Below are 19,278 nucleotides of genomic sequence, written 5' to 3'. Positions count from 1 at the left end.
AAACTTAAAATTTACACAATTTTAGCTTGCACATGTTCACACAAACCGGGTTTGTGTATGCTTACATCTACAAATACATGCGAAAAATATTTGTTGTCGTTGTAGAATTTGATTTAATGACAACTTTTCTATTTTCTATGTTTTAAACACTCTTCAGATTATGTAATCCGAAACGTGTCAAATCCTCCAAAGCATAAGTTCTAACATAGTCTAAACATCTTTCATATTATACAATTTGAATCAAGATGAATGTTAATAACACTCGCTTTAGCACTTACTCTTTTATTGGATTAAATTCATGCATGTCCCACCATTTTGTGTGGGTTCTATTTCCAAAGTGTTGGCTCACAATGATTTAAATCAATAAAAGAGTGAGTATTATAAAGAGTGTTCAAAAGAGAGTGTCGATAGTACTACTCTTCGAACCAATATGGGACATGCTTTCATATTATATAATCCAAAATAATCGAGATTTTGGACGATGACTTGTTCAACATGTCTTTGGAAGGTCAGATAATTTTGGATGGTTAAATGATACAACTTACACGTTTTATTTAACTGTATTGACAGTAGATACAACTTCTTTCCTTCTTGTATTTTCTTTCTTACCTTTCCTTTAGGAGCGGTTATGATGTCATGATCACTATTCACCATTCATATTATTTCCAAAACCGATGTATAGTTTTTTAGTTAAGATCATTTTCATTTATTATTTTTTATTTTTCTATTTGGAGAGATAAAGATACATAAAATTTTGAAAAATTTAAAAAATAATTAAAGATGGTAGGATCTACGACCTATTTTTTATGTGTATCTCTTTCTAAAATGGAGAAGATCCTTACTTGCGATTTTTGTAAGGATGATAGAGTAGTTAATAAAGACATTTGGTCACCTATTTATGATTTTTAACAAATTCAAATTATATAACTCAAAGTATATTATATTATATAATCTAAACGGAAATAATTTAAGAATTTTGGAGGGCATGTGAGAAATGAGTACGGGGATGGAAAAAAATGACTATTACTTTTTCCACTCTATCTATTTCTCGCGTGCCCTATTTTTTTCCAGAAATGTCCATGATATTATCGGATTTTAAATTCCGAACTGGTTTTTTTCCTTTGTTATAGGATGAAAAAAATTAATTTTTCACCAATTCGGATTTTATAATTCGAAAAAATTCGAAAATCTCAAAAAATAGGGCGCGCTATTTGATTTTTCCGGATTATAGAATCCGAACACCCTCTAAACACCATTTTTTCATAGTGCTGATGCAGTTCAGATTACGTAATCCAAACTGCACCAGCATCAATTTTGAATATGTTTGTAACATGGATAGTCATTTTAAGGACAATATTAATCTTTCTAACTATCATCCTTGTGTTTTTATGATCAAAACGCCCTTAGAAGGGACTTCTTATGGGACTCCGCTAATGAAAGTTTTAGTGTTTAGTCATAGATCGATAGATACAAGATATAGCATATTATCAATAATAAAGAAGGAAGAAGAACTGTGCACCTTTATATTAGGTTGATGAAGGATAACCGCCGACAAGCATGAGAGGAATGACTACCCTCATACCGTTTAGCTTTAGGTTTTCACAATACTGTTCAGAATTATTAACCGTCTAATGGGACGACGTTTAAATAGCTAAATGGCTGAGGGAAGGGACCTTTCATTGGGCTTATCTAAATGGCCCAACTCATCACGGTCCATTTAGTAACAATAGCCCAATCACTCAAATTCATCAAATAATTAGTGCTTAATCATAATCACTATGAATAGTATTATCCATATCAGTTAAAATAGATGGGTCTTCGTTTACACTGTTATTTTCAATAGGACCAAAACTGTCTATTGATTTACTTAAACCACACCTGTATTCTAAACCCCTATTAAACATCATTGAATTGAACCACCATTTTTCCATAGAGCTTTTTTCCTCTATTTACATGAAAATACAATAGATGAATAGTCATTTAAGTTTTAAGTATAGATCACTAGGATTAATAACTGATAATAATAATAACGAGCGAGTAAGTATTTAAAAAACCATTTATAACTATTTGTAATCTAAAAATTCGATTCCCTGTTATTAACAGGGAAATGCGAAATTAGGTATGAATAGAACAAGAGAGTGGGGGGATAAAAGAGAAAAGAGTTCTATAAATCTATTTATAGAAGTTATCCACACCCTCTTTATTTTCATTAATTCAATTTCATTTGTTGATTAGGGCAAAGTTACATAAAACCACCCGCCTTTTTTAAAATATCCTGACTAGTTCCTGTAAGTTGAGCACCTTGTTCAAAGAAATTAAAAATAACAGGAATATAAAAATAGGTTCTTTATTGGATCAACAAAAAAAAAAAACACTTTCAGGAGGTTTGATCCCGAAGAGAGGGATCAAACATCAATTTCAACGATTCGATAAACGGATCATTGGGATACATATAGATGAACAATATATCCCCTAGAAACGTATAAGAAGTTTTTTTTTTCATACGGCTCTCAATCAAATTCAAAATTATGTCTTTAATTATGATGTCAAATAGATCAATCAAATCGTTAAATCAATGGTTTACGTTTTTTTCTTATTCTTTCTGAATAAAAAAAATAAAAAAAAAATAACTATTTGTGTTCGCAACCTCATACCTAAATTTTGATAACTTTAAAATAACTCAAATGAAAAAAGAGCCTTTAAGGTTTTTTATGGAGCGCTTTATTCTTTCTTTTCTTCTTGCGAATCTAGTGTTTTTCTTCATTCTAATACAATTCATTGTTGAGACAATTTTTAAATTGTATTGACTTGTTCCAAGATCCTTTAAATTATTCGTGAATCATAACATTACTTGGGGGATCTTTAATCGTCTCAAAAATGGAAGCAACATAACCATTTTGTTCGTTTCTTTCAAAAAATAATACAAGACGGGTGATTTCCTAGAATACACTTTTGATCCATTTAGCAATTCAAATAAATTTTTATTTTATCACATGGTTTGAAACGATGTTTTACCAGAACATTCGTTTTTAGTTTAGATTTGGTATGGAATTGATTCTATTTTTCAATGGTGCATAGTCATTCATTCAATTCAATCAATACATAATATAATAATCTATACTTTCTACTTCTAGGTTTTCTGAATGGACAATTTCATTTATAAACTAAAGATGTAAAAATTAAGTCGATATTCTATCAATAAATTGAATATTCTATTTTCATAGTTTGTAAATCGAAAAAATGAATTTCTTTAAGAAAAAAAAAGGTAATCTTTATTCGGATATACTATTTAGATTCAAATAGGTATAGGTTATATTCAAATAGGTATAGGTATATGTCATGAATAGATATGATCTGGGACGGGAGGATTCGAACCTCCGAATAACGGGACCAAAACCCGTTGCCTTACCGCTTGGCCACGCCCCATTTTGGATTCGACACTAATAAATACTATTATGGGTTGTTCGTCAATTCCAGTTCTAAATTTATTCTATAGAATAAATTAAATTGTTACTAGAATTTGGATATGCATAAATATCGAATTAAACTGAATTTATTGATCATTATATAGAATTCAATTAAGATATTGTATGAATATAGAATTTCTTCGATTTTTGATTTCAGAATGAAACTGTTTTGAACTGGATAAGTTAAAATGAAAAAGGGATTGGGGGTATGATCTTAGTTGATTCATTTTTTTAGTTTTTTTTACTGATTTAGTAATATTCCTATCTATAAATATCAATTCAATAGTTGACTTATTTATATTCCATTATTTTCCATTTTTTCTTTTTAAATTATTTCTATTTCTTTTCTTTTTCTATATAGATTTAGAAATCAAAATTGATTTTTTCTTTTCTATTTCATTTTAATATAAGAGTATAATAAATAAAAATGATAATAATAAATCAAATTATATATATAATAAATCATATCATATATATAATAATAACATAATATAAAAAAATACAATAAAAATGAGAATTCAAAAAAAGAAAAAATACAATTTATTTTCTTAAAGAACAACATTTTTGTTATGCTTAATATCTTTAGCTTGGTCTGTATTTGTATTGACTCTGCCCTTTATTCAAGTAGTTTTTTCTTGGCAAAATTACCTGAAGCCTACGCTTTTTTGAATCCAATTGTAGATTTTATGCCAGTAATACCCTTACTCTTTTTTCTCTTAGCTTTTGTTTGGCAAGCTGCTGTAAGTTTTCGATAAGATCTTTAATTTGAATAATGTCCGAAAAAAATTAAGAATTTATTGGAAAATAAAAATGATAACATTTTTAAAGATCAGATAAGTTTTACAGCGTGAATCCTTGATTCCAAATATTAACATTTTTGGATAGACAATAAAATTAAAAAATGAAAATTCTATTATTCGATTGGAGTCCACCACCAATACCTAGGATCTTGATTGTGGATATGAAAAAAATTTTGGTAATATAAAGACTCAATTAACGCAATAGACCATAATTTATATTATAAGATTAACTTATAATAATTGATTATTGTCAATCCATAATTGATTAATTAAAAAATTAATCCAACAATCTCCCACTTGGATGACAATACTCAATTACTAAAAGAATATAATATTTCACTTGTCATAAAGAATTAATTTTAAAATTATATGTATGGTCAAAGCACTGATCATTCAAAAGTGAAGTGAGCTTTAATGCTGCAGAAATTGAATCCGACAGGGAAAACAAATCATACAGGTCAAAGACTCACTTTTCAAACAAATGATGAATTTATAGTGACACATTTGAATTAAAAAGAATGTGTCATTAAAGAATGGCTCAAGCATTTAAAAAAATGCTATAACAAACTCCCACTAACCCAAAATATCATAGACTTAATCAAATCATTATGAGTTACAATACTCGTATATATAAGTCTGTGGTTAGTGGTTTCTGCCAATGAGTTTTCAATTCCATAAAAGTCATATATCCACGTAGGTATAAGAATAATAATTACTTATAGGGATAGCCTATAAAGAGAGAGTAATTACATTTAGTCAAAATCGATAAATGTTCTACGACATTCAATTAATCCAAGTTTTATAAAAAAAATGTGACTATGAAAATCCATAAAAGCAAAATAGGAAATTCAATAATCCCCAAATTGGATTAACATAGACACTTAGTTTAAAGAAAAAGATGTGGATTAATGTGACCACTAGAATGTCAATAACAAAAGAACATTTATGATTATCTCAAATTATAAGTATCACAAGAACACAATATCATACTAGATAGGAGTATTGATATTATACATTGTTCTTGTTGGAACAAAATGTGTTTAACAATGAACCTTAAAGAGTTTTGATGATAACAAGGTATTAAAAATTGTAAATTGGACTAGCCAATATTTGTTCAAGTGACAGGACCATAATTAAAAAGTTACATCATTTATTGGTTCTGAATGAGCAAATAAAGAGCAAAGGAATCAACAAAATTGAAGCTTAGTGCTCCTGAAGGCAACTCGCTCCTGAAGAGAAAAAGCGCTCCTGAAGTAAAGCCGCTTCTGAAGTTAGTAAAGTGCTCCTGAAGAATAGTGCTCCTGAATAGTGCTCCTGAAGAATAGTGCTCCTGAATAGTGCTCCTGAAGAATAGTGCTCCTGAAGACAAGAGTGAAGGTGAGAAAAACACAAGACGGGGGGGGGGGGGGGGGGGGGGGTTGAATTGTGTTTTTCAAAAATTATTCGTTTCTCCTAAAAACTGAACACACTGATCAGAAGCTAAGTGAGACAGCTTCTGAAGTGATAATCAGAATCTAAATGCAGCGGAATAAAACAGAGAGAGAGAAGAAGAACGACACAAAGCAATTATACTGGTTCCTTCCACAATCCGGAAGTAGTCCAGTCCCCCTTGCACTTCCAAGGAGATTTCACTAAGAGTAATATCTGATTACAATTGCTCAAGCACACAAGCAAGAGACTTCTTTGCTCAAGCACACAAGCTAGAGACTTCCTTTGCTCAAGAACACAATCAAGAGACTTCCTGCTCAAGCACAACTGCAAGAGACTTCCTAACTAAACAAAATTACACAGAAAATTGTTTAAGGTTGAACACTTGATATACAATCAGAGGTGCTCACAATACAAATCAGATACAGACTCAATGGACTTAAGAATTTCTAAGATATGACTTTGAGACACATAAATTCTAAGTGAATGCATAACAATTTCAGCAGAGATTTGACACTTGTAAAAGTATTGAGAGTCTGTTGTTCAGCATTACAAAATCTCTAGGTCTTCACTCCTTTATATAGAGGTGTGAAAGAGACGTTGTGAAATTGCCAGCACCCAAAGAGTCGTTGCTGAAGCTTGATCTTTCACCTTTGATCTTTTGCCTGATTTGGTTGTTGTCCTATGAAGAACTAATTTGAAATCCACTCCTTATCCAAAGGAACATCTATGCAGGCGAAGCCGTATTCTGGAGCTGTTTTCTTGTCTTGTAGCGTGGACACAAAACAGAGTAGTGGAGAACGTGGTTGTACAATTCGTACAAATGTCAACGCTTTCGTCCAAATTGCAAGCACATGCCTTCAAACACCTTTGAAATGACCGTTGCAAAATTCCACTAATCCTTTGTAGCGTTTTCGAATCCAATAGACAGCTTTTGCAGTGATAATTCTTCAATTCTTGAATCTTTGCAAATCCAGTTGATATTCAGCTTCTGGTGAAATAGCTTCTGATGAGGCAGCTTCTGATGATGCAGCTTCTGATGATATGACTTCTGGACCTCTTGTCTTCAGGAGCACTATTCTTACTTCAGAAGCGACTTAACTTCAGGAGCACGTTGCCTTCAGGAGCGTCCAAGCTTCAATTATGTTGTTTCCTTTGCTCTTTATTTGCTCATTCAGAACCAATGATGATGTAACTTTTTAATTATGGTCCTGTACACTTGAACAAATATTAGCTAGTCCAATTTACAATTTTTAATACCTTGTTATCATCAAAACTCTTTAAGGTTCATTCTTAAACACATTTTGTTCCAACAATCTCCCCCTTTTTGATGATGACAAACAAAAGTATCTAAAAATTGATCAATTGTTGTTAATCTAATTAACAAGTTGACTTTGGGGTTCTGAGGTTTGTAAGCTCAGAATCTGAGGTTTGTAAGCTCAAACTCCCCCTGAGTCTGATAGTCTTTAAGGTGAGGTTTGTAAGCTCCCCCTAAGTTCTATCCAGGTTAATTAAATTCATTTTTCGCACAATAAAATTATCAGAGCTTTAAAAAAATGAATCATTGAAAGAATTAATTTAGAGATAAGAAGAATGGTTCAATTAATTTTACTTGAATTTTGATACTCCTTCTTTCGTTCATAGCTTATACGAATAAGGTAAAAAATGATAGAAGTTTTTCAAAAATTTCAAATGCCATTAATGGGGCTCAGAGCCTTTAAATACTTGTCACATATACTCCCCCTTTTGTCATTATCAAAAAAATTGAAAAAAAATAAGCATAAAAGACAAAAAGATTTGAGAAAAACTCAAACATGAAGAGAGTATAATAGGAAAATAACTAAGTCAATCAGAGCAATGTATATGAACAAGAATATCCAGGCATTATACATAATTCAGAAGTAGCTAAGCAGTCAGAACCATTAAGCATTCAGAAGCATAGAGAAATAAAACAAGATGGTTTCAGAAGCAAGGACTAAGAATTTAAAACGAACAACAAACAAAAGATAACACTAAGGTGTGCAACTAAGGGTTAGTTTGTTGTTGTTTCTTCATCTTCTCCATTTCTTCAATTTTCTTCTGCAACTGTTCTTCAAGAAATTGTTGCCTTTGGAGAAGAGCATGTTCCCTTTCTCTAGCCTCTTGCTGCTGCTGTGCCATCTGTTTCTTCAGAAGCTTACACAACCTTGCTTCTCTGGTCAAGTAGTCCATTTCTAAGAAGAAAGGCTGGTTTGCCAGGAGCAGTGTAGGATTTCTAACTCTGAGACTCTAATTCAGATTTTCCATAAGCCTTCTGACTGACGCTTGCTTGACTCTGATGCACTTAGCCTTTATGTTTTCAATAAGCTCAGTTGCCCGGTTCTGAAGTGATGCCCAGGAGTCTTCAGATTCCAGGGTGTTTGTGGGTGGTTGTTCAAGAATTTCAGGATCAGAATCACTAAGTTCAAGGTCTTGAACAGGGCTAGAAACTGGAATGGTGATGTGTTGAGTTGGGGTTGAGGTTGATGGCTGGTCAGAAGCAATGTGTGCGGTAGAGGTTAGGTCTTGGACATTGACTTGAGAGTTGTCAATATCCATGGGAGTTGGTTGGGGTTCAATGTGTTCTGGTTGGGTTTCAGTTTCAGTTTGTGGTTGTTGTGGTGAAGTTGATGTTTGAGTGTTGAGTTGGGGGTCAATGGTAACTATTGGTGATTGTGGGGGTGTTGTGGGTTTATGTGGTTCAGGTGTTTGTTGATGGGGGTTTTCTGAAACAACATTTTCAGAAGCAGCTGCTTCTGGGGTTGTTTTAGAGGCTTTTTCTGAGGTGGGTTTGTCTATAGGTAACTCACCTGAGTAGTGGAGAGCAAGACTGTCTAAGACAGAAGTGTCTTCTTCTTGCTCAGTTGCTTGTGGTGAAAGGGGTGAAATGGGGGTAGAGGTGACTGGAATCTGACATACCTTGACTGAAGAGCCAGCTATTGAAGTGGTAGCACTAGGTGCTTTCAGAACCGCTTCTGAAGCTTTAACAGCCACTTCCTTGACTTCTTCAGACTTCTTCTTGAAGAATTCATCACATTTCTCCAGTCCTGAAGCCTTGAGCCTTTGATCCCTTTCCAGATTGTACTGAGCTTCTTTCCTCTTTATCTCAGTTAGCATCTGAACAGCTTGCTCATCAGCTTCTTTCTCCATATCAGAAGTCACTACAACCATTGGAGTGAAGGTTAGTTCAGATGCCTTCTCCTTATGCTCATTTCCCTTTATCCCATCAAGGGCTTTGTTCAGATGCTCTTCTGTGATGATGGACTCTGATCTGCCCTTACTTCTTTTCTCAGGAATAGAAGCATCCCTAATTCTCTTCTTCTCCTGTAAATCTGCTAACTTAAAAGCAGCAATTTCCTTAGCCATTTTGGCCTTGGCAGGAGTCAGCTCAACCATAGAGCTTTTCATATCAACAGGTGCCTTTTTCTTCTTCAGCTTGGGCTCAACTTCCTCTTTTTCTATTTCATCCACAGCTTCATCCAGTTTTTCCTTGTGATAAACTGTTTCAGTTTTCCCTCTTTTTCTTTTAACATCCTTCTTATGCTTGCCCTTATCTGTAGCAGTTTCTGATGCAGTAGCACCCTTAACCTTCTTTCCTTTTCCAGGAGCAGCTTCCTTCTGAGAGCTAGCATCTCCCTTCAGGACGTACTCAGCTACTAATTTAGCCAAGATTTCAGGATTACTTTCCTCAAAGATTGAAGGAAAGTTCCTAATAATCTCAGTTTCTTCCGTGGTCATCTCCAACCACTTTTCATCTTCAGGAGCCTTCTTGATAAACTTCATAGAGAATAAGCTCCTGCTACTGATAGTCCTTTCAGCAGTAGATACTTCGAAGCATCTATCAGAAGCACTCCTTGTCCTCTTTAAGAACTCCACCACCCTTCCTTGATGAAAGATCTCAGAGAGCAATCTTCCATAGGGCACTTGTTTCCTTCCTCTGATAGTGCTTTCGTTTATAGCCCAGCAGAGATGATCCATTACATATCTGGGGAAGTTTATCTTTTCCAGAATAGCCATGAAGTAAATTGCTAGCTTCTGTTGGTTGTTGGGTTGATCAGACCCTCCTGCTCTTTGAAAGAAGCAATCATTACTGAATTTCACCAACATCCTGTTGTGAATCTCCATTTCAGAAGGCTTGGCATCTTTCTTCCCACCCAGAAGAGTGTTGTAGTAACCTCGTAGCAGGACATCTTCCTTCTTGACTATTTCTTGGAATCTTCCCTCTGCATTCATTCTACAAGCTTTAGCTATAACGTCCTTAGTGATGGTTATAGGAATGTCCATCACTTCAGACCTTATTTCTAAGCTATCAAATGATGTAGGATTCATATCCATGGTCATTTTCCCTTTCTTTGACCCAGCTTGTTTGCTTACGACTTTTGCAGGCTTTTCATTGTACACTTCAGCTTTTAACCAAAAGTCCTTGACCAAGTTCACATATGTTGGCCCATTTAGCATCTTGAAATACTCAGACAGCTTCTGAGTTTCTATCAATTCTTCCATTTTCACTTCGTACTTCTTGAGTGAAGCAAAATCCACCGGTGACTCTACTTGAACTATTAAGGATTTCCATGGAATATCCATAGTCTTCTCTTTGTAGACTGACCCAGATTCTGGTGCGCTTTGCATGTTTGATGTAGATTCTGAAACTTTTGAGCTTGATGATGCCATTCATGATTGACGAAGATTTGAAGAAGATAAAGATTTTAGGGTTCTAAGGTTGAGAGAATGCGCTTACTTCGCACTAACAGGTTTGAGAGCAAATGTGTTTGTTGTGAGTGAGTAGTGTGTGAATTGACAAAGTGTTAAAAGTAAAACGATTGCAATTCAAAAGAGACAAACAAACATAACATTAATGACAAAATTGGGGGCGCGTGAAAAGTACTTTCAAAGCTATTAAATCATCATTGCCCTTTTAGTTATACACCAATACATACAGGCCACGTCAGAAGTTCACAGAGTAACTACCAAGTTAGTGGGCCAGAAGTTTTTTTTTTTTTTAAAAAGTAACTCCCAACGTTTCCACTAATTCAACTATTCAGAAGCAACAAATCCAGCTTCTGGACTTCAGATGCTGACGTCATTATTATCAGAAGCGAGTTTTCCTCAGAACATCAATAAAGAGCTTCTGATGGACTACTGCTTCTGAACTGACTTCAGAACCTAAAATCCTATTCAGGAGCAAGCAAGCATTTAATCTGATACAAAGTGCATGTTCAAGTTTTTCTTTATAAAATCAAATCTTTCAACAGTTAAAGGCTTAGTAAATATGTCAGCCCATTGATTTTCAGTATCAATGAATTGTATATCTAAAATTCCTTTTTGAACATAATCTCTGATAAAATGGTGTTTGATTTCAATGTGCTTAGCTCTTGAATGCAAAATTGGATTTTTTGACAAACAAATAGCAGCAGTATTATCACAATAAATGGGAATACTGTTAGCAATTATCTGATAATCTTCCAACTGATGTTTCATCCAAAGTAGTTGTGTACAACAACTTGCAGCTGAAATGTATTCTGCTTCTGCTGTAGACATAGCAATAGTTGTTTGTCTTTTGCTAGCCCAGGATATAAGATTATCACCCAGAAATTGACAATTGCCACTGGTTGACTTTCTTTCAATCCTATCACCAGCATAATCAGCATCACAGAATCCAATTAGCTTATAATCTAAGGATTTCCTATAAAGGAGTCCAAGATTAGTTGTTCCCTTCAAATACCTGAAGATTCTCTTGACAGCAGTCATATGAGATTCTCTAGGATCTGATTGGAATCTTGCACACAAGCATACACTGAATAAAATATCTGGCCTAGATGCAGTGAGGTATAACAAAGAACCAATCATACCTCTATACAGCTTCTGATCTACTTTAGCTCCTTCATCTTCTTTGCTTAAGGTGCACGTAGGGTGCATTGGAGTGTTCATCACTTTACAATCTTCAAGTTTGAACTTCTTCAGAAGCTCCTTTGTATACTTAGACTGATGAACATAGACTCCATCTTTGCATTGATTAATTTGAATGCCAAGGAAGAACTTCAGCTCTCCCATCATGCTCATTTCAAATTCATCCTGCATTAACTCAGAAAATTCCTTGCAAAGAGATGCATTAGTAGAACCAAATATTATATCATCAACATATATTTGCACAACAAGAATATATTTCCCAAGGGTCCTTCTGAAGAGTGTAGTATCAACCTGTCCTCTTTTAAAATCATTCTTGATTAAGAAATTACTTAGTCTATCATACCAAGCTCTGGGAGCTTGTTTCAAGCCATATAGTGATTTCTTCAGTTTAAAAACATGGTCAGGATATTTAATATCCTCAAATCCAGGAGGTTGCTTGACATACACTTCTTCTTCTATGACACCATTTAGAAATGCACTCTTGACATCCATTTGATATAATATTATGCCATGATTAACTGCATAGGAAAGAAGTAACCTGATTGCTTCCAATCTTGCAACTGGAGCAAACGTTTCAGTGTAATCAATGCCTTCTTGTTGACTATACCCTTGTGCAACAAGTCTGGCTTTGTTTCTTGTTACTTCACCTTGCTCATTCAGCTTGTTTCTGAATACCCATTTTGTTCCAATAATGTTCTTGTGCTGAGGTTTGGGTACCAGATCCCACACATCATTTCTTTGAAATTGATTCAACTCTTCTTGCATAGCTAGGATCCATCCATCATCTGAAAGTGCTTCATCAACTGTTGTAGGTTCAATCATTGAGATTAGTCCAATCATTGACTCTACTTGTCTGAAATGTGATCTTGTTCTTCTTGGACTATCTTTGTTTCCAATGATTAACTCGTCTGGATGTGAAGACTTGTGCTTGAATGTGTTTCTGGGAGGATCTGCTTGATGTGAGCCATCTTGTGCTTCATCAGAAGCAGCTTCATCTTGCGCTTCTGATGTGGGTTCAGCTTCTGGACTATCTTCGGATTCAGCTATCTGATCAGGTTCTGGAGTAATTTCAGGAACCTGTATCTCTGCAAAACTTTCATCTTGCTTTGAAGTTTTATCTTCAAGCTCCTTGTCATCAAATTTAACGTGCATAGATTCTTCAACACAGAGTGTTTCTGAATTATACACTCTGTATGCCTTTGACCTTTCAGAGTAACCTAAAAAGATTCCTCTTTGGGCCTTGGCATCAAATTTCTTTAGGTAGAGCTTGTTGTTCAGAATGTAACATGTACATCCAAATTGATGAAAGTAAGAGATATTGGGTTTTCTTCCTTTAAAGAGTTCATATGCAGTTTTCTCCAAAATAGGTCTAATATAGATCCTGTTTTGAACATAACATGTTGTATTCACTGCTTCTGCCCAAAAATGTTTAGCGAAATTGTTTTCATGGATCATGGTTCTGGCCATTTCTTGTAAAGTTCTATTCTTTCTCTCTACAACCCCATTTTGTTGCGGAGTTCTAGGAGAAGAGAATTCATGGATGATTCCATGTTTTTCACAAAAAGCTTCAAATGGCTCATTTTCAAATTCTCCACCATGATCACTTCTGATTTTCAAAATCTTTGACTCTTTTTCAGTTTGAATTTGTGTGCAGAAGTTACTGAATACCTCATATGCATAATCCTTACTTTTCAGGAATTTCACCCAAGTCCATCTGCTGTAATCATCAACAATGACTAATCCATATTTACTTCCATATAAGGACGCAGTACTCACTGGTCCAAATAAATCAATATGGAGTAATTCTAAAGGTCTTGAGGTTGAAACAATGTCTTTGGTTTTAAAAGATGATTTCACAATTTTCCCTCTCTGGCATGCACCACAGAGTGCATCTGAATGATAGTCAATGTCTGGTAGCCCTTTCACAAGTTGTAACTTACTAAGCTTAGAGATTAACTTCCAGTTAGCATGTCCCAACCTTCTGTGCCACATCCATTTCTTATCATTCACTGATAGTAGGCAAATTACCTTCTGATCAGCCAGTTCAGAAAAATTGATTTTATAGACATTGTCAACTCTCTTTCCTTTGAACACAATGGATTTGTCTTCCTTGTTGATTACTGTACAGTTGGGTTTTTCAAAAAGCACATCATAACCATTATCACAAAATTGACTAATGCTCAAAAGGTTATGTTCAAGACCATCTACCAACCATACATTATTAATTGAGGTAGAGGAATTACCAATAGTTCCTGTACCTATGATCTTGCCTGACTAGTTGCCTCCAAATTTCACATTTCCTCCCTCTTTCATTGTTAGGCTGAGGAATATGGACTTGTCTCCTGTCATGTGTCTTGAGCAACCGCTGTCTAGGTACCATGATCTTTGCTTTGGCACTGCTCTTAGACATACCTGCATCATTGACATTTTTAGATTTAGGTACCCATTGTCCTATGGGTCCTGGAAGGTTAGTACTTAAGGCTTTACTCTTCACTTCTTGTACATTGTGCTGTGAGTTGGGTTGCTTCTGATTAACCATCACCTTGGGTTTTGGTACTTCAAAAGCAGTAACTGTCTTCTTCTGAAACTTAGATTTCAAAGCCTCGGATTTTGGTTTCACCAGACTCTGAGGAATAGGTTCTGATCTTTTCAGGATCCTAACCTTTGAAGTCTTGGAATCAGATTTGATCATAGCCTTTGACTTAGAGTTCTTTGGCTTTGAAGTAATCTTAGCCTTAGAACTAGAAGCTTCAGGTTCTGATTGAACAACAGTTTTCAACTCAGCCCCTTCTGGTACAAAGAAGGTTTTCAGACCTTCATTGATGCATTCACAACAAGATTTTAGGTTAGTTTTCTCAAGTTTCACTTCTGGAAAACCAATTCCTCTGCCATTGTTCTTGTAAATGCTATAAATCATAGAAGCTACTCTGCTTCTGTCAATGCCAGATATAATAAAATCTTCAAGAGCAATTTCATGGTTACTTAAAGGTTTTTCATTACACTTTTCTTGTAGCTTCTGACATAAGAATCTGAGCTGATCTTCATATGTTTTACACATGAAGTCAAAGCCCCTAAGTCCTTGTTCAGAAGCTTTCAGATCCAATAGAGTTGATTTTTGTTGTTGTACCAAATCATCATATTTTTCTTTTAAATCCTTCAACTCATTGGTTCTTACTTCAAAATGTGTAAGAAGTTCTTTAAGTGACTCAACAAGTTCATCTCTGGGAATTTTGGAATATACCTCGTTTTCATCTTCTGAGTCTGAATCTGATCCAGCTTCTGAAGTTGCTGTTGCTACCAACCCAACAGCTACCTTTGCATCTTCATCAGCTTCCTCTTTATCAGATCCAGATTCACTACCCAAATCATCCCAGGTTGCCATTAAACTCTGCTTAATCTGCTTCTTGAATTTGCTTGGTTTGAATGTAGACCTCTTTGACTTGTCCTTTGACTTTTCTCTTTGAAGATCAGGGCATTCAGCAATGAAGTGTCCCAGCTTCTTACAGTTGAAGCATCCCTTCTGATCTTCTTTCTTTGAGCTTCTGGAGTTACCCCTTTTGGTGAGAAACTTTCTGTTCTTCTTGGCCAGGTATTGAAGTCTGTTTGAGAGCATGGCCATTTCAGCAGCATCTGGTTCAGAATCTGAACTTGATTGTTCTTCCTCTTCAGATTCAACCACTTTGAGAGCTTTTGATGACTTGCCTTTGGATGGAAGAGCTATTGATTTACTCTTCTTAGTAGACTCATGTTCATTAAGACTTAACTCATGAACTTTGAGAGAACTAACAAGATCTTCGACACTTAAAGTGTTTAAATCTTTAGCTTCCTCAATGGCAGTCACCTTTGGTCTCCATCTGGCAGGTAAGCTTCTGAGTATCTTGCTTACATGATCAGAAGCAACATAGCTCTTCTTTAGAATCTGTAGCCCAGAAACTAAGGTTTGAAACCTTGAGTACATCTCCTCAATAGTTTCATCATCCTTCATCTTGAATAACTCATACTGATGTACAAGCAGGAGAGCCTTTGCTTCTTTGACCTTCTTGCTCCCTTCATAGTTTGAACAGAGAGAAGCAAACATAGCTTTAGCAGTGGATTTGTCACTCATCTTCATGTATTCTGTTTTGGGTATGGCAGTGACAAGGGCTCCTCTGATAATATGATGCTTCTTGTAGAGTTTCCTCAGTTCTGGAGTATGTTTCTTTCTATCCATAGCAGCTCCTTCTTCATCAAGGACTAAATCACCAACACCATCTTCCAGAATATCCCATAATTCTTCATCTAGGCTCATGATGTAACTGTAAAAGTTGGTCTTCCACCAAGAGAATTCTTCAGCATCTCCATTGAATTTTGGAATCTTTCCAACACTGGATTTCTTACTATCACTATAATCATGTGAGACATTTTTATAGCTAGTATCACCAAAACCAGTAGGAGGAGGAGTAGACATGTTTTTCTCAGATCTTTGACTGTTGCACGGTTAAGTGTTACACAACAAACCAGGCTCTGATACCAATTGAAGGTGAGAAAAACACAAGAAGGGGGGTTGAATTGTGTTTTTCAAAAATTGTTCGTTTCTCCTAAAAACTGAACACACTGATCAGAAGCTAAGTGAGACAGCTTCTGAAGTGATAATCAGAATCTAAATGCAGCGGAATAAAACAGAGAGAGAGAGAGAAGAAGAACGACACAAAGCAATTATACTGGTTCCTTCCACAATCCGGAAGTAGTCCAGTCCCCCTTGCACTTCCAAGGAGATTTCACTAAGAGTAATATCTGATTACAATTGCTCAAGCACACAAGCAAGAGACTTCCTTTGCTCAAGCACACAAGCTAGAGACTTCCTTTGCTCAAGAATACAATCAAGAGACTTCCTGCTCAAGCACAACTGCAAGAGACTTCCTAACTAAACAAAATTACACAGAAAATTGTTTAAGGTTGAACACTTGATATACAATCAGAGGTGCTCACAATACAAATCAGATACAGACTCAATGGACTTAAGAATTTCTAAGATATGACTTTGAGACACATAAATTCTAAGTGAATGCAGAACAATTTCAGCAGAGATTTGACACTTGTAAAAGTATTGAGAGTCTGTTGTTCAGCATTACAAAATCTCTAGGTCTTCACTCCTTTATATAGAGGTGTGAAAGAGACGTTGTGAAATTGCCAGCACCCAAAGAGTCGTTGCTGAAGCTTGATCTTTCACCTTTGATCTTTTGCCTGATTTGGTTGTTGTCCTATGAAGAACTAATTTGAAATCCATTCCTTATCCAAAGGAACATCTATGCAGGCGAAGCCGTATTCTGGAGCTGTTTTCTTGTCTTGTAGCGTGGACACAAAACAGAGTAGTGGAGAACGTGGTTGTACAATTCGTACAAATGTCAACGCTTTCGTCCAAATTGCAAGCACATGCCTTCAAACACCTTTGAAATGACCGTTGCAAAATTCCACTAATCCTTTGTAGCGTTTTCGAATCCAATAGACAGCTTTTGCAGTGATAATTCTTCAATTCTTGAATCTTTGCAAATCCAGTTGATATTCAGCTTCTGGTGAAATAGCTTCTGATGATGCAGCTTCTGATGATATGACTTCTGGACCTCTTGTCTTCAGGAGCACTATTCTTACTTCAGAAGCGACTTAACTTCAGGAGCACATTGCCTTCAGGAGCGTCCAAGCTTCAATTATGTTGTTTCCTTTGCTCTTTATTTGCTCATTCAGAACCAATGATGATGTAACTTTTTAATTATGGTCCTGTACACTTGAACAAATATTAGCTAGTCCAATTTACAATTTTTAACACCTTGTTATCATCAAAACTCTTTAAGGTTCATTGTTAAACACATTTTGTTCCAACAAAGAGGTCCAGAAGCGCCACATCATTAGAAGCTGAGTTATCAGAAGCTGTGTTATCAGAAGCTGCGTTATCTGAAGCTGCCTCATCAGAAGCCATTTCACCAGAAGCTGAAGATCAACTGAATTTGAGGAATTCAAGGATTCAAGAGCTGTGTCATAGATCGAAATTCATCAAAGGACAACAAAAGATCAGTGGAATTTTGCAACGGTCATTTCAAAGGTGTTTGACATTGTACTTTGTACGAACTGTACAACCACCTTCTCCACTACTCTGTTTAGTGTCCACGCTACAAGACAAGAAAACAGCTCCAGAATACAGCTTCACCTGCATAGATATTCCTTTGGATAAGGAATGGATTTCAAATTGGTTCTTCATAGGACAACAACCAAATCAGGCAAAATATCATTGGTGAAAGATCAAGCTTCAACAACGACTCTTTGATGTGCTGGCAATTTCACAACGTCTCTTTTACACCTCTATATAAATGAGTGAAGACTTAGAGAATTGGCAATGCTGAACAACAGACTCTCAACATTTTTACAAGTGTCAAACCTCTGCTGAAATTGTTCTGCATTCACTTAGAATTTCTGTGTCTCAAAGTCATATCTTAGAAATTCTTAAGTCATTGAGTCTGTATCTGATTTGTATTGTGAGCACCTCTGATTGTATATCAAGTGTTCAACCTTAAATAATTTTATGTGTAATTTTGTTTAGAAGTCTCTTGTAGTTGTGCTTGAGTAAAGGAAGTCTCTTGCAGTTGTGCTTGAGCATAGAAGTCTCTTGATTGTGTTCTTGAGCATAGGAAGACTCTTGCAAAGTGTGCTTGAGCAAAGGAAGTCTCTTGCTTGTGTGCTTGAGCAATTGTAATCAGATATTACTCTTAGTGAAATCTCCTTGGAAGTGCAAGGGGGACTGGACTACTTCCGGTTTGTTGAAGGAACCAGTGTAATTGCTTTGTGTCGTTCTTCTTCTCTCTCTCTCTCTGTTTTATTCCGCTGCATTTAGATTCTGATTATCACTTCAGAAGCTGTTTCACTTAGCTTCTGATCAGTGTGTTCAGTTTTAGAGAAACGAAGAATTTTCCAAAAAGACAATTCAACCCCCCTTCTTGTGTTTTTCTCACCTTCAGTACTTACTATTTATGACCTCAAAAAATGTGGAATGTTGGTAATACAGAAGCACAATGTATATTTGCATGCCGAGAAGTTATTGTGCATATTCCAACCAAATTGACTTAAGCATCCAATTATGATGCTCATTGAGATTGATAGAATTTTAATATATATCTCAATATTGTGTACACAAGAATAATATTGTGTACACATTTCTCTTGATCTCACATATATATAAACAAGAGTGAGATTTCTCATTTGAGCTCATAATATATAATGTTGTGTACACACTCCCAATGATCCCACATATATATAAACAAGAGTAAGTGGGATTCTCATTAGTGATCACTGATATAAAAATATTACAATAATGTAATATTCAACAGTGGGATTCTTAACTGCTAGTGCAAGATTATCAACATAAGTGGTTATATAATTTTAACCAATAGAGTTTCATGAACTCAACCACATATTTTGCACATGAGCATATCAGAATTATTAACACAAGTGGTAACTCAATGATAATATAAAACCCTCATAAATACAAATTTTATCAATGGCAGATATTATCAAGAATTAGGTTTCGTAGTTAACCACATATTCTGTATTTAGAATTAAGGAGAAGTAAATTTTCATTTAAGAATTTTATAACACAAGATCTCCTTTTTCACAATTAAAATTCCAAAGAA

At 35.2% G+C, this 19,278-nt stretch overlaps 1 non-coding gene across 1 annotated transcript; it reads right to left on the bottom strand.

Moving 5' to 3' along the window:
• Window positions 1-3,354: 3,354 nt before the first annotated feature.
• TRNAQ-UUG (transfer RNA glutamine (anticodon UUG)) lies at window positions 3,355-3,426 on the bottom strand. Its single transcript has one exon. It is a non-coding gene; the product is annotated as a tRNA-Gln (tRNA).
• Between the last annotated feature and the right edge of the window lie 15,852 nt (window positions 3,427-19,278).

Source organism: Medicago sativa, chromosome 4 (assembly GCF_051527215.1).
Source record: "Medicago sativa cultivar Bolivia chromosome 4, Bolivia_mono, whole genome shotgun sequence".
NCBI classification, from domain to species: Eukaryota; Viridiplantae; Streptophyta; class Magnoliopsida; order Fabales; family Fabaceae; genus Medicago; species Medicago sativa.
This window is presented reverse-complemented; position numbering and strand designations above follow the sequence as displayed.